Source organism: Bos indicus, chromosome 9 (genome assembly GCF_029378745.1).
Source record: "Bos indicus isolate NIAB-ARS_2022 breed Sahiwal x Tharparkar chromosome 9, NIAB-ARS_B.indTharparkar_mat_pri_1.0, whole genome shotgun sequence".
Taxonomy (NCBI): domain Eukaryota; kingdom Metazoa; phylum Chordata; class Mammalia; order Artiodactyla; family Bovidae; genus Bos; species Bos indicus.
This window is the reverse complement of record NC_091768.1, coordinates 68,682,609-68,695,801: the sequence shown is the minus strand read 5'-3', so window position 1 is coordinate 68,695,801 and position 13,193 is coordinate 68,682,609. Positions and strand designations below refer to the sequence as shown.

General features: G+C 44.3%; 1 protein-coding gene across 2 annotated transcripts in view; it reads right to left on the bottom strand.

Annotated features, from left to right (window-relative positions):
* The window catches only part of TMEM200A (transmembrane protein 200A), an 86,355-nt gene extending 75,516 nt beyond the window's left edge, over nucleotides 1–10,839 (bottom strand). Inside the window, exon 1 of one of the 2 annotated variants that reach the window (XM_070796152.1) lies at nucleotides 10,770–10,839. The gene's annotated coding sequence lies outside the window, so the exon portion shown is untranslated. Of the gene's footprint in view, nucleotides 1–10,027; nucleotides 10,522–10,769 lie in introns of those variants that run through there. The other variant, XM_019967424.2, reaches the window with a different exon arrangement.
* Between the last annotated feature and the right edge of the window lie 2,354 nt (nucleotides 10,840–13,193).

Here is a 13,193-nt window from a genome sequence, read left to right as displayed (position 1 = left end):
TCTCAGGTGTCCACATGCTACATTAGGGCACAGCCGACCTCACATTGTACCCACCTGGGTCGCCTGCTCAGAGAACAGCATGAACAAAATAGACACAGACCCATGCTCCCTGGCTGACAGCCCCTTCCAACAGTGTAGGGACCACAAGCACAATGATCCCAAATGTTCCAGGAGTCCAGGAGTCCAAGCACCCAACCGCCAAACTACAGGACAGAGTTGGCAGAGGATTTTGGCCTGAAAAGTGGGGCCTTTATCCAGCCTCACCTTCACTAGGAGGTGCTCCACACAAAGGTCTGAAGAGTGCCCTTACAAGATGTGCCTGCCTGTCACTGGCTTTAAGAAATCATTCACAAACTAATGTTCTCTCTGTCATGGGCCCCTATCTGGATATTCAGGGCCACTCTGCGAATAATGTTTTTTAATGGAGTGACTCATCGCAACATCTGACCAATCACCATTCTAAAAGAGAGGTCTTGGTAACAAAGGAACAAAATCAGCAATTGGCAAAACTGCTATTCACTTAAGAAAAAAATAAGTAACCCCTCATGCAAGCAGGTGAGAGGGGATTTCTGTGCACTGGCAATCACAAGTTTACCTACTCTGAAAATCGGTTTGGCAGTAAGTACCAAAGGTCTTAAAGTATTCTTACTCTTTGACCCTGGAATGACCCTTCCATGGATCTTCCTTAAAGAAGTAATCTGAAATATGAACAAAGATTTCATCAAAATGCCAGTTATAATACCAGATATTTGGAAACAGCCTAAAGGTCCAATTTTAAGGGAATAGCTAATAAATTATGGTAAATCATGCAATCAAATATTATACAACATTAATAAAGCTTTACGAGAAGCTGGAAAATATTTAGGACATAAGGTTAAGCAAACAGAGCGCATTTAACTATGGAAAAACTTCATTAAAAATAAAGAAGAAAAATGCCAAAATGTTATGGGTACTTCTGGGTCATGGGATTATAGGCAAACTTTCTCCCTGATTTTTAAAAATACATAATGTATTTTCCAAAGTTTTCATTGGAAGCATGTATACTTTTATGATTAGAAATAATAACATCCTTCAGAAATGCTAAGTAACCCTGCTGCTGCTGCTAAGTCGCTTCAGTCGTGTCCAACTCTGTGTGACCCCATAGACAGCAGCCCACCAGGCTCCCCTGTCCCTGGGATTCTCCAGGCAAGAACACTGGAGTGGGTTGCCATTTCTTTCTCCAGTGCATGAAAGTGAAAAGTGAAAGTGAAGTCACTCAGTTGTGTCTGACTCTTCTCGACTCCATGGACTGCAGCCCATCAGGCTCTTCCATCCATGGGATTTTTCCAGGCAAGAGCACTGGAGTGGGGTGCCATTGCCTTGTCCGTGTTAAGGCTTAGATATGGTCAATTACATCCTCCAACCCCATTGAAGGCACACACACACACACACACAAGCTGTTAAGTGGTCACACCAGTAGAATACAGATCTTTACCTAATGGGATCATACTAATGTTAGATTGGTTAGGGTTACCTCTAATTTGTTAACATGTCTGACCTTAAATTCATGGGAATCCCAGGCTCCACCTTCATATCCATCCCTGTAGATGTGAGGGCCATAGATTAGTGCCACAAATCCACTGAGTTACATACCAATAACTCTCTCTAAGGGTAATAATAGGCATAGTTCATAAAGCACCCAGCCTTGTCTCATAATTACCAGATTGATCATTTTTAGTATGATTTAACAGTTCCCAGGAGCCTTTAAACCTAAATGACCATAGCCTGGTGTTAACCATGTAGATCCTCTCCATAATTGTGGGAGTTTTCCTTTTAATAAGTAACCCTACTGTATTACAAATGCTTGCACATGTATGTTCTCATTCTTTCACTGAGCTGATCTGATACTTGGTTTGCCAAGTGAGCCAAAAATGCATGCCTCTTCTATGCTAAGATCAGCTTAGAGAGAGGATGGAGAATCTTTGAATTCATACTGCATTTCAGCCCAAAGATGCTGATTCTCCAAACTGCAAACATACCTCAGCAGTTGCCAACCTATTCAGCACCTCTGTGATTAGCTCACTGTTGGCAGAAGAGCCTGCTTTTTCTCAGCATCACTTTCATCCCCAAAGCCCCTGTTATTCTTTACCCATTCTCATATCTCTACCAGTTTTATTTCAATGCATCATAATCACTGATTCACATGTGGTTTTCTCAATAGATTATAAGATTCTTGAGATCCTTGTTATCTTGACATCCCTGGAATCTTACAGGGTACCTAGTAAACAGTGAGAACTTAATAAACGCTGTTAACATTAAGTACAATTTTACAGAATAGGAAGAAAATCACCTCAATAACCCTGAAAGAAGTATTCACTAACAGGCTCCTATTGTAAATGGGTATCTTGGTCAGTACATAAAATCAGATACCCTGTGGAACGTAATTTCCAGTTTATGAAAGAGCACAAAAGTAGAACAGGCATCTGGGAGCTGGCCCTGGGGCTCTCTTGTTGGATGGAAATGATTTCACAGAGTATCAACACCAGATAAGGCCACTCTGTGACCGTGATGGATCAGGACAAAAAGAAGACCACTGTGTAATCTTATCTGAACACAAAAGCACAAATATCCAATCCCCTAAATGACCAGTAGTCTCCTAATCTGGCTAATGAGTGTTTGCTGCATCTTTGCCAATAATAGTGTTAGCCTCTCTAGTCTTGCTACTTCTAGATAAGACTTATTAAGATACAAACTCATAAGATTATTTCTGCTTCAATGCAAAGTCCTATTTCTTTAAACCCTCTTTCAAATCACTTACAAGACCAACTCCTATAATCACTCATTTCTAACATTTACTGCAATGCTCCATGTTTTCCTGGACTGTACATTTTCCTTCACTGTAACAAGTAGCAAACATAACCTGTTCAACTACAAGTCATTTCCCGGTGGTCTCTGGCTACAGGATATTTATAAGTTCCTGGTCATGCTACCTTGGGCTTCCCAGGTGGCTCAGTGCTAAAGAATCCACCTGCCAAACTGGAGACGTGCGTTCAATCCCTGGATCAGAAAGATCCTCTGGAGAAGGAAATGACAACCCGCTCCAGTATTCTTGTTTGGGGAATCCTATAGACAGAGGAACCTGGTGGGCTACAGTCCGTGGGGGTCGCAAAAGAGTCAGATACAACTTAGTGACGAAACAGCAGCAGCAGCATGCTACCTGGAAACCCCTTCTGTCACATGCTCATCAGAACTTGCCTCCTCTAGGAAGCCTCCGCTGATCTGTCTTCCAGGCTCAGACAGTTCCATTCTTTTTAGTTTCCATAACATTTATGTTCAACTGCTCCTAATAAGTTTGTACTTCATAGTACTGGCTAGCACTGTGATCTTGATCACTGTCTGAAAGATCCCATCAACTCTAAAATCATACTATTCTATTGTGCTGCTTTAACATTTTAAACATGACTGTCTCACTTCTCCAAATGAGCTATGGAGTCTCAAAAATATGTCTCAAATATTTTTTCTCATGTACCTTCTCATTCCCCTTCTTCTTACCATATGTATACACAGGTCACTGCACACAGCAAATGCCTACATCCAGTCAAATTTACACAGTGACCAATTTGACCTTGCATTTGTTGGGAAATGATATATCACTCATATTTCATCAGTAAATAACTCTACAAATATTTCATCATTTAGAGCATCTTCAAGTACGGACATTTATAGCTGGAGTGTATTCTACATTCTTGCGACATTGAGCATGTGCTAATGCTCTTCCTCTATGTATCTATTTCTTATTTATCATATTTCTGGGAAAAGTACCTGCATGTATAAAGGTAAATTCAGGCCATAGCAGCTGGCAAAGGTCCCTTCTCTTCAACTGAAATCAGTAACTAAAATTAAGCCCTCCAAACATCTGACTTGCTGACGTATCTATCCTGCGTAATGATAGAGATCCTGCACTGAGGGGAAAAATCTACTAGGTTATTGAGTTTTCTGCCAAAGCCAGATACAGTCCTGCTGGACAACTCTGTTCAGATGACCTGCTCTCAGCTCCCATTCAAATGTCTAAACGTTCAACTCACAGTCTCCCTTTCCAATCATATGCCTCTGCTGACTTCCCCAAGTCTATGGCCCAGAGTTGAAATTGACCTTGCCCTGCCGGAACCAGGATGACTCCCTGAAGACTCAGGATGAGATTGAGCTACAGATAGATTTCAGTTTCCATGACAGCTCCTTCAACTTCCAGTCTGGCTCCAGGAGCTCGGGCAAGTAATTTAACCTCTCTAAGCCTTCATTTCCTGGCTCAACAACCAAAAAAAAAAAAAAAAAAGCCACAATACATCTCCTCCCAGGACTCTAATGAAGATTTGGTGAGATTATGTATAGAAGGCACATGGCAGGTGCTCTACAAATGTTAGCTCTTTTTTCCCCAATAGTGCCTGACAACTAATAGAACTCCGTCTCCCTCTAAGGAGCTGCCCATGCTGTATTTGTATTGACTTCCATCATGAAGGATATTTAAAGCGAGGCAGATGGCAGAGTTCCTGGCCTCAGATCAACAATCAAGCTCTAGTTGTTCTATTGATCTGCCCACCTGTTCAACTTCCTGAGCTGTTCCTACCCACGTTCCTCGCCGCACCCAAATCCCAAGCCAAGAATCTATGCCTGTGCCTTTCTTACTCAGGCACTAAGTTTGCTACTGAACCCCGATGCTCTACCTCTTCACCCCAATAGCCTCCATTCCATCCCCTCTGTCTGGCCTGTATTCCTGGCAGTCTGGATGCCCATCGGATGGTCCAGTTTGGCACTCATCCTTCAATTTGGCCTGATGTACTGGATTTTTATCTTGACTTTGAGAGACAGTGTTGCATAGTTTAAGCACAGGCTTTTGTTTCAGATTGCCAGGGTTTGAATCCACTTAATGACCGTATAACCCTGAGCAAGTCATTTACTTCCCTTACTTTCTGTTTTCGCATCTTAGAGGGCTTTTACGAGTAATGGATGTAAAGCATGTAACATGGGACCTGGCACAGAAGTTAGGTCTTTGATAAATGTCAGTGCTACACATATAAAGGCTTTGCCCCCAGGATGTGTGGTGGCTACAGGACGTCTCTCGATACAGCCCGTTTGCTATGAACAAATGTACAACACATAGTCACTTCACCTACTGACCCAGCCTACCTTCTGGTCTTGTCCCTCCCGATTTGTTTTATCCTTCCAATACTTCTGTCAACACAAAGGCTCCCTAGTCCTCATCAGACCTTCATAAAGTTGCTCACACAAGCCAATATTTTATTGGGACCAATCATCTTCGGCCTCCTAAACGATAACCCTAATCTCTGCCCACTGCCTCCTCTCTGCCCAGTTCCCACAATCTCAACAAATCTATTTAAAACAATAGTTGTATGTTCATCACTTTACTTCCTCGTTCAAACTGTCACTGTGTCACTAGATCTTGTAATGCCCAAAATAGGGGGTCTCCAATCTCATGATCCCAGGATGACCAAGGCTTTTGAAAATAAAATCCCTAGGCTGAAAATAGGGCACAGGGTGTTTCCTAAAAGCACATGGACATGGATAAATGGTGGGTTCCTCACTCCGTAATCCTCTGGACCCTATTACCAAACTCTAGACATGGAAGGAATTATTTCATCTCATGACTTTGCCTTGGCTGGGAGGAAGGTCCCATTTCTGGATTTTGCATGGCCTTGGGCATCTGAGTTGCCTCTACACACAAACTTCACATCATTGTCCAGGAGGCTATCCCCCAAAAGGAGGGAGCAATCCTCCCCAGTAATAGACATGCTGTTTTTGATTGGCAGCCTCATAAGTTTGGAGGATCTATAAGCTCTTGACAGAACCGTCAGTCATGGTGCCCCTCCCAGTCCTTTGCCCCACTCCACCACCAGCACCACATACAAACAGGGTTGGGCACGCCTTCCAGTCCAAATCTATTTCAGCAGAACTCTTGGTTGGACACGGAGACTGAGTCAATGACCGCCAAGCACAACCAATCAGAGACCTTTTAGAAGACTTCCATAAATGGGACCTGGAAGAGACAAGTCTTCTCTTCTTATGGATCAAAAGCCCAGGAATGCAGGTTTGGAACCACCAATGCTCACCTTTCTCAGCATGTGAAACACATGGAAAGGGGCCTCAGAATGAAGCCGATTTGGAAAGAAGAGAAACTGAGAAATGGGGAGAGAGAGAGGGTGTGTGTTCCAGCCATGAGGCTCTGTGTTCCAGCCATGACTAAAGCAAAGTTCACCTTTGGACTTTCCAGTCACATGAGCCAATAAATATACTTTTTTTTTTTTTTTTTGCTTAACACAGTTAAATGTAGGTTCCTCGCGTGCATAACCAGATGAATCCTGATAACTCTCTTCTGCAGGAACACAGGGTAAAGGGGAGGGGACTTGACCTCCATTAGTGTACTTTATGTCTGGAGCAGAGTGACAAGGACACTGTAGAAAAGAACTTACATGTCCACATCTTCCCACTTTGCTCACGCTCCCATGAATTTTGTGTAATTTCACCTCTGGTGACAAAATTTCCAAAGAATAACTTGCTACTGGAACATATTCCGTTGATTAATAGTACAATGGCCCAAGAATGCCCATCTTTATATGAGAATTTTCTTTTTCCAATTGCACTCAAAGTTTCTGGAAGAGTCTTATCCATGACTGTAATACTCAAATCACCAGAATTCCTGCTGGGGATGGGAAGGGGAATGAGATGAGGAGGAAGCCCTGAACAGGAGTAATCAAACTAAAGATTAACAATCAGAATTTCAGATGTTTCAGGTCTTAATATCACAATTGGAGATTCTTAGCTTCCAGTATAGGCTTCCCCAGTGGCTCATCAGTAAAGAATTTGCTTGCAATGTGGGAGATGTGGATTCGATCCCTGGGCAGGGCAAATCCCCTGGAGCAACCCACTCCAGTATTCTTGCCTGGTGAATTCCATGGCCAGAGGAGCCTGGCGGGCTACAGTTCATGGGATCACAAAGAGTCAGACACAACTGAAGCAACTTAGCACGCACACATCTTCCAGAATATAACCTAAACTTTTCCTCATACATTTGAAACTCCACTAAAATCTGATGCCACCCATATTTCTGTCTCCTATTTACACAAGGTTTCCAAAGTGTGTTCTAGCTTCTCTTGTCTCTACAGATCCTGCAAAAAAGCAATGGAGCATACTGGCACAAACATGCTCTGCGAAATTAGTCCTGGTTTCATCACCTTTCTACTTGAATAACCTCTTGGAAATGTAAAGAAAATCAACTGCCATTATTTGTGAAAATTCACTGAAAACCATCAAGGACTAAGTGAATGTTGCTAATTCATTATTTTGTTATCTATTTTGAACTTGTAGAATCAGTGATGGGCCAGATGTTCAGTCTCCTTGACCTCCTACTATCATGGTCATTACTCTTTCCCAACGTCCAATGCAGTCTCCAGTCTGTCTTCTCCCAACCCAAACTCTGCTCACCACACCAGCCCCACCACATCCTGATTTCTCTTCATCATGCAGCATTCTACAAAGAGGATGAAAAGACCACAGTCCAAAGTCCTTGGTCTGCCAATGAGAGCAGAGAGACTGAAAAGCCTAGAAAGGTATCCAAGGCCACATAACCAGTATCTCAGCCAGGATAACAACTTGGGTTTTCCAGCTCCCCATCCAATGCCCTTGGAAATCCAGTGTGGACCAGACCCCTGATGCTCAAGGACCATTGCAGATGCTCAGTGATCTGACACATTTCCCAGTCCTCTCCCTGTCAGCCTGCAAACTCCCAGGAGGAGAGGCTAGTTTGCCACCAATCAGCAAACCTAGCACCATGACAAGGGTTCACGGATGTTTTCTGAATGGCTGGACACATACCAGATCTTAGCAGACAAAGCATATCTTAAATCCTGAAACAAATACCCTTGACAAAACTGCAAATCATATATCCCTTAATAAAATGAAGGGTCCATCTTAATGCAGACACATTTTTTCCATCTCTACACAAGTTCTTTTCCCAAACGTGCTTTGTTTGACTGAACTCCTCATGCTGTCTCTCATTTAGCGAAAGTAACATGAAATGAAATTTATTTTAGAATTGCCTCCTCTTTTAGACTCTACATTCTATATGATAAGTAATAGGTATTACCATGAAGACTTAATTTTATCGTCTACCAATTTTGTTGAAGAAACATAAAAAAGTGACATCTGTTCTTATCTTTGTTCTTATCTATTTTCTTAAATTTCTGTTCCTTTATGCTGAGATTTATCATGGGAATAAGAAAATTTAAATAAACGGTTTGAATCCTCTCCCCCTATATGCTAGTAGTTATCTTTGTCCAGTGAGCTGTTGTCAAAATGCTGAAGCTACAAAAGTTCAAGTATAGCAATCTCTTGGAATGTTCGAAAGCATCACTAGTAATTCCTCTAAATTGGAATAAAAAGAGCAGCCATGACACTTTACAGTGACCTTTCCTGAAGAATCCCTTCCAGAAAGCCTTTGGATATTACATATATTTCCCTGAACCTGACTCAGAAGCAACAGGTTAAATCTCTCTGTCAGCTGCCTGCAAACCATACAGATGCTCCCCACACAACTCTCTTTCACTGAAAGCTTCCCCAGCCTAGGATACAAAGGTAATTATAACCAAGGTTACAAATTATAGTTAAATCATCTCACAATAATGAGCTCTATACTAAGACTTCATTAGAGAAAAATCATTCCTAACACTTCAGAAGATATATTTTAAGAGTTAAAAAAAATCTCAAACATTAATTTACTTAAGAGAAACATTATTTTCTGTTAAAAACAACTCCTTCACTTAAGCTGTCTGAGAAGCATGAAACTAAAGTGTTTCATGCTTTAGTGGCTGCTTCTGTATAGGGAAAAAGCGGTGGAAAAACAAAGTAAGGTTTGAGAAGTTTTGAAGTTCAGCCTACTTTTCACAAAATGGTGATATGTTCCGGTATTGGTGGACAAATAACAAACTGAAGGTCATTTTACGTGTTTCTGTAATGCAAGACATGACAAGCCAGCAAAGTTAATAGCTTTCACAGAGCTGTTAATATTTGTTCATAATTTTGTAAAGTGTACACAAAAAGTGTACCTTAGAACTTGGTTTGACAGCAAAACCTAAAGAGTTCAATATTCTTACTGACAAATAAGAACAATTGTCGATTCCTGAAATGCTTTCTGTTGTCCACAAGTACTTTTGAAGGTCTTTAGAAAAAAAAAAAAAGGTAATAAACACTTAGGTCCAACATGCATAGTCCAATACCAGGCTAAGGTGTACTTGATCTGACTTTAGTGAGCAAATTATATATATGGGAAGCATCTGACTTTCTGGCATTGCCTATGCCTGGTACTGAAAAATGAATTATTCTGATTATATACACCATTCACACACACAGACACATACTTCTCAGTCGAAAACTAGTGGCAGTAAATACCCACAGAGAGCCTGTACCTACAGAATGTGAAATGCTGGCTTGGGCAATTAATTAGAGCAAAAGAATGATTAATGGAGCAAATCTTGCAAACGCTCAGCCCTTTCTCTTAAGGACAGATTATATACGGAGAAGAATAGCGCTGAATTGGGCAAATAATTGCTTCGCCTCTCCATTTTGTCTATGAAGATCCTACCACATACAGATTTTGCTTTAGGAAACCCTGACCACACTTTGCTTTTGCCAAGAACTACTATAAATTAATACTGTGGACATCTTTACAGAGAATGCTGACTCTGGAACGGAGACAAAGGAGGGTGTAGCTTGGAGAAACCCAGCCAGCCGCTCCAAGGCTCCGGGGTCCTGGGAGGCTGCCCTACACCGCTCCTCTTGCGCTCCGGGTACTGGGGAGTCCAGAACTGATGGCGGGTTTGGTTTATTCCCCAAACTTCAGGAGTCAGTGTTTATCCTAACTCTGGGGGCCGAGGTGGCGCGGGGAGGGAGAGGGTGGTGAAGCAGCGCCCCGTTTCAACTGCACCGATTGCCCACCCACCTTCCCATCCCTGGCAGCGTTCTTTTCTTCCCTCCTCACCTGTCCCGAGCGCGGGGCCTCGGGGGTCCAGTCGCCTCTCACGGCTCTCACTCCCGGAGCGGGTGGGACGTCGGGCGCCTCCCGAGCAGAGCGCAGGAGGCAGCGGGGTTGGGGGCGTCAGCAGAAACCTCCGCAGCCTTGGGCAGCCGCGGTCTCCCTCCCCATCCCGGCGGGGCTCGGGCAGCGGACGCGGCGCGGCCACCGCGGGCGGATGAGTCAGGCGAGGGGGCGGACGGCGAGGGCTGCCGGAGGGCCGAAGTGGGTGGGGGCGGCGGCCTCGGGGCTGGGGGCGCGCCGCTGGCTGTGCCAGCCGCGGGTCGCCGGGCCGCCGGCCGCAGCCATAGGGCTCACGGAGTCCGAGCGCTCCTGCCCTCGGTGGTCACCCGGCGCCGTGCGCCGGGCAGCGGACAGGGACTCTCAGCCGCACAAGACAAAAGACTCACGGGGGCTGAGAGGAGAAAAGTTTTCAGCAGTGCTCAGATCCCCACTGAACGGATCCCCACAGACCTCACGCTCCAGTCGCAGAAAGAGGAGTCTGGGGGCGGCGCGTAGGGTGCCGGGCGGGCTTCCAGGAGCGTGGCCACGCGATCGCGACCCGGGTGCGCGCGAGTCTCTCGCTGCCCACGACCGGTAGGAACTCCCCAGGCCCTGCCGCCCCCACTCTAGCCGCCAGCCTCCTCCTTGAGGATGCAGACAAAATCCAATCCCCCTCCCCCGGACTCCCAGACCCCAGGAGGCGTACCCTGGCCTCAAAGTTGTACTTGAAGTGCAGGGATCACCGCAGACAAAACCTATCGTTGGGAACAAAATACCCGCTTTCTGGGGCTCTTCTCCCTGCTGGAAGCCCAGAGAGTGGAAAAGAATACACCCACCAGCCAGGCGCGCCTCTCACTGGAACCCCAGGATTCGGAGCCGGGGTCCCACCAGCCCCTGCACCAGTGGGGAAGCCCCGGCTGATTCTGGGTATTCCTGGAGCCGACGCTGCAGGACTCTCGCTCCACGCCCCTCGGACTCTCTCTTATCAGACGCTGCCTGAGCTGGTCGGGGTCCCCCTGGCGGGCTGCGCGAGCGCTGCGCGAGCGGAACCAGACCCGGCGTCTACTATCAACACGGCCCTGGAGCGCCCACCCGATCTAGCACCGAAAAGAGCCCCGCGAGAGTGGCCCGATATGAGGGTCATGGGCAGGGCGGACGAGGGCGAACCGGATCTTTGAGAGCTTCGGTGAGCAGTACTTAGGTTCAATGTAAACGTCACAGCCAAGGAGGAGTATGGGTTAATCTTCCTTACCCTCAAACATCCAGTAAGTGGGGACTGTCCCCGATTCACAGAGAAGAAGGTTATCTGACGTGTGCGTGTGTGTGTGTGTGTGTGTGTGTGTGCACGCGCGCGCTCAGTCGTCCAACTCTTTGTGACCCCCATGGACTGGAGCCCACCAGGCTCGGTGGAATTTTCCAGGCAAGAATACTGACTTGGGTTGCCATTTCCTCCTTCAGAGGATCTTCTGATCCAGGGATCAAACCTCGGTCTCCGTGTCGTCTGCACTGGCAGGCGGATTCTTTACCACTCTGCCACCTGGAAAGCTGCTAAAGGTTATACTAGGTACCTCCTATTTGGCAGAGACCGAACTGGTGATTGTATATATGCAGGTCATTCAGTAAATAAAGTTTTATGTAAAACGGGATTACCAGATAGTCCACCCACGACCCTGCCATGTACAGAGCATACAATCCCCCAGCGCTGGGTGTAGGGTGTACCTGTGGGTCTCCTGAATATATTTAAGCTAATGACTGGAAGACAAGTATGGCATTCTAGTGCAGTGAATTTGTGTCTTTCAATGTGCAGTCTGCTGATTTCATTTTCAACAAAAATTTGTTTCTGGATGTGGGAAATGTACGAGAAAAAGAAGAGAATTCCATGAAAAACTTTAACATTAAAAAAGAATCTTGGATATCAGATTTGGCAATGAGGAGAGACTGCTGTAGAAATGGATTTCTTTGGTACACTTTTCCTGTCTTGACTAGAAGCATTGGGAGATTTGACACTTTTAGTAAAAATTTCACAATCAAAATGTTAAAAACAAAACTAAACACTAAAGGGGTTGGAAGTTGGGAGGGGTAGAGAAATGAGTCACCCCTGTAAACCATCTGTAAGTTTTATTTTTGCCCCACCTGTCTCTATACTCTTTAATCCACAGCCACCTGCTCAACTTGCTTAGGTGTTCTCACACATTTGTGCAGGCATCCCATTCAAGGGCTGTGATTCCAAGGGGCCTTCCTTTTAGTTGTAACCTCTTCAATTCATAACAAAGTATCTTGAAACCACATTTTTCTGTACAGCCCCTGAGAGATATTTCCTAATTATGTTTCCTAGTGGCTTCCTAGGAAATGAAGAATGGGCACAAGTGATCAAGATCATCAAACATCACATCCTAAGACAAGTAGTGGCACATTTAAAATGGTCATCTAACCATTTCACATTCTGTAAGACTGAACCTGCCTCAAAGATGAAGGCCTTGAAAGAGGCATCGGCACATTCTTTTGGTCATAAATACTGATGATTCATTTTTGAACTTAGATTTCAGTGATCCAACTTAAAATGAACTATGTAAGATCACCAAAGGATAATTATTTGCATTTAAAAGAATTACTATTAGTCCCAGAAAAAACAAGGATAAAATATTCTATAGAGGATTGTTTGTAATTCAGTAGACCAAGCAACTTCCAAGATAAATTCTTGGCATTCTCATAAACTCTTCCTTGGCATTGAGTGCTCAAAACAAACTCAGGTAAATTATTTAATCTCTGCTAATGGGCAGTATCTCTCCATGTTGAAAAAGAGCAGTGAAAATACCATGCCTGTAATGGGTTTTGAATTTAGCTCCATATCCTCCTTTGAGGTAATGGATGGCACCTCTCACCATCAAGCTGCACTGCACTTCACACATAATATTTTTGGCAGTGTCCTTCTGAGATGCATCAATTTGCACTAGAACAAGCCCGTCTTACAAGAGTGAGTAATGGGAGCAAAACAATCACTATAATTCAAATTCAACTAAATACTAATCGAGGGAAATGAACCCTCATTTCTCCCAACCCTTAAGTAGGAACAAATCTATTTCAAAGTATTCTGTATTTCAAAGTATTTTATTTACAAAGTATTTTTTGC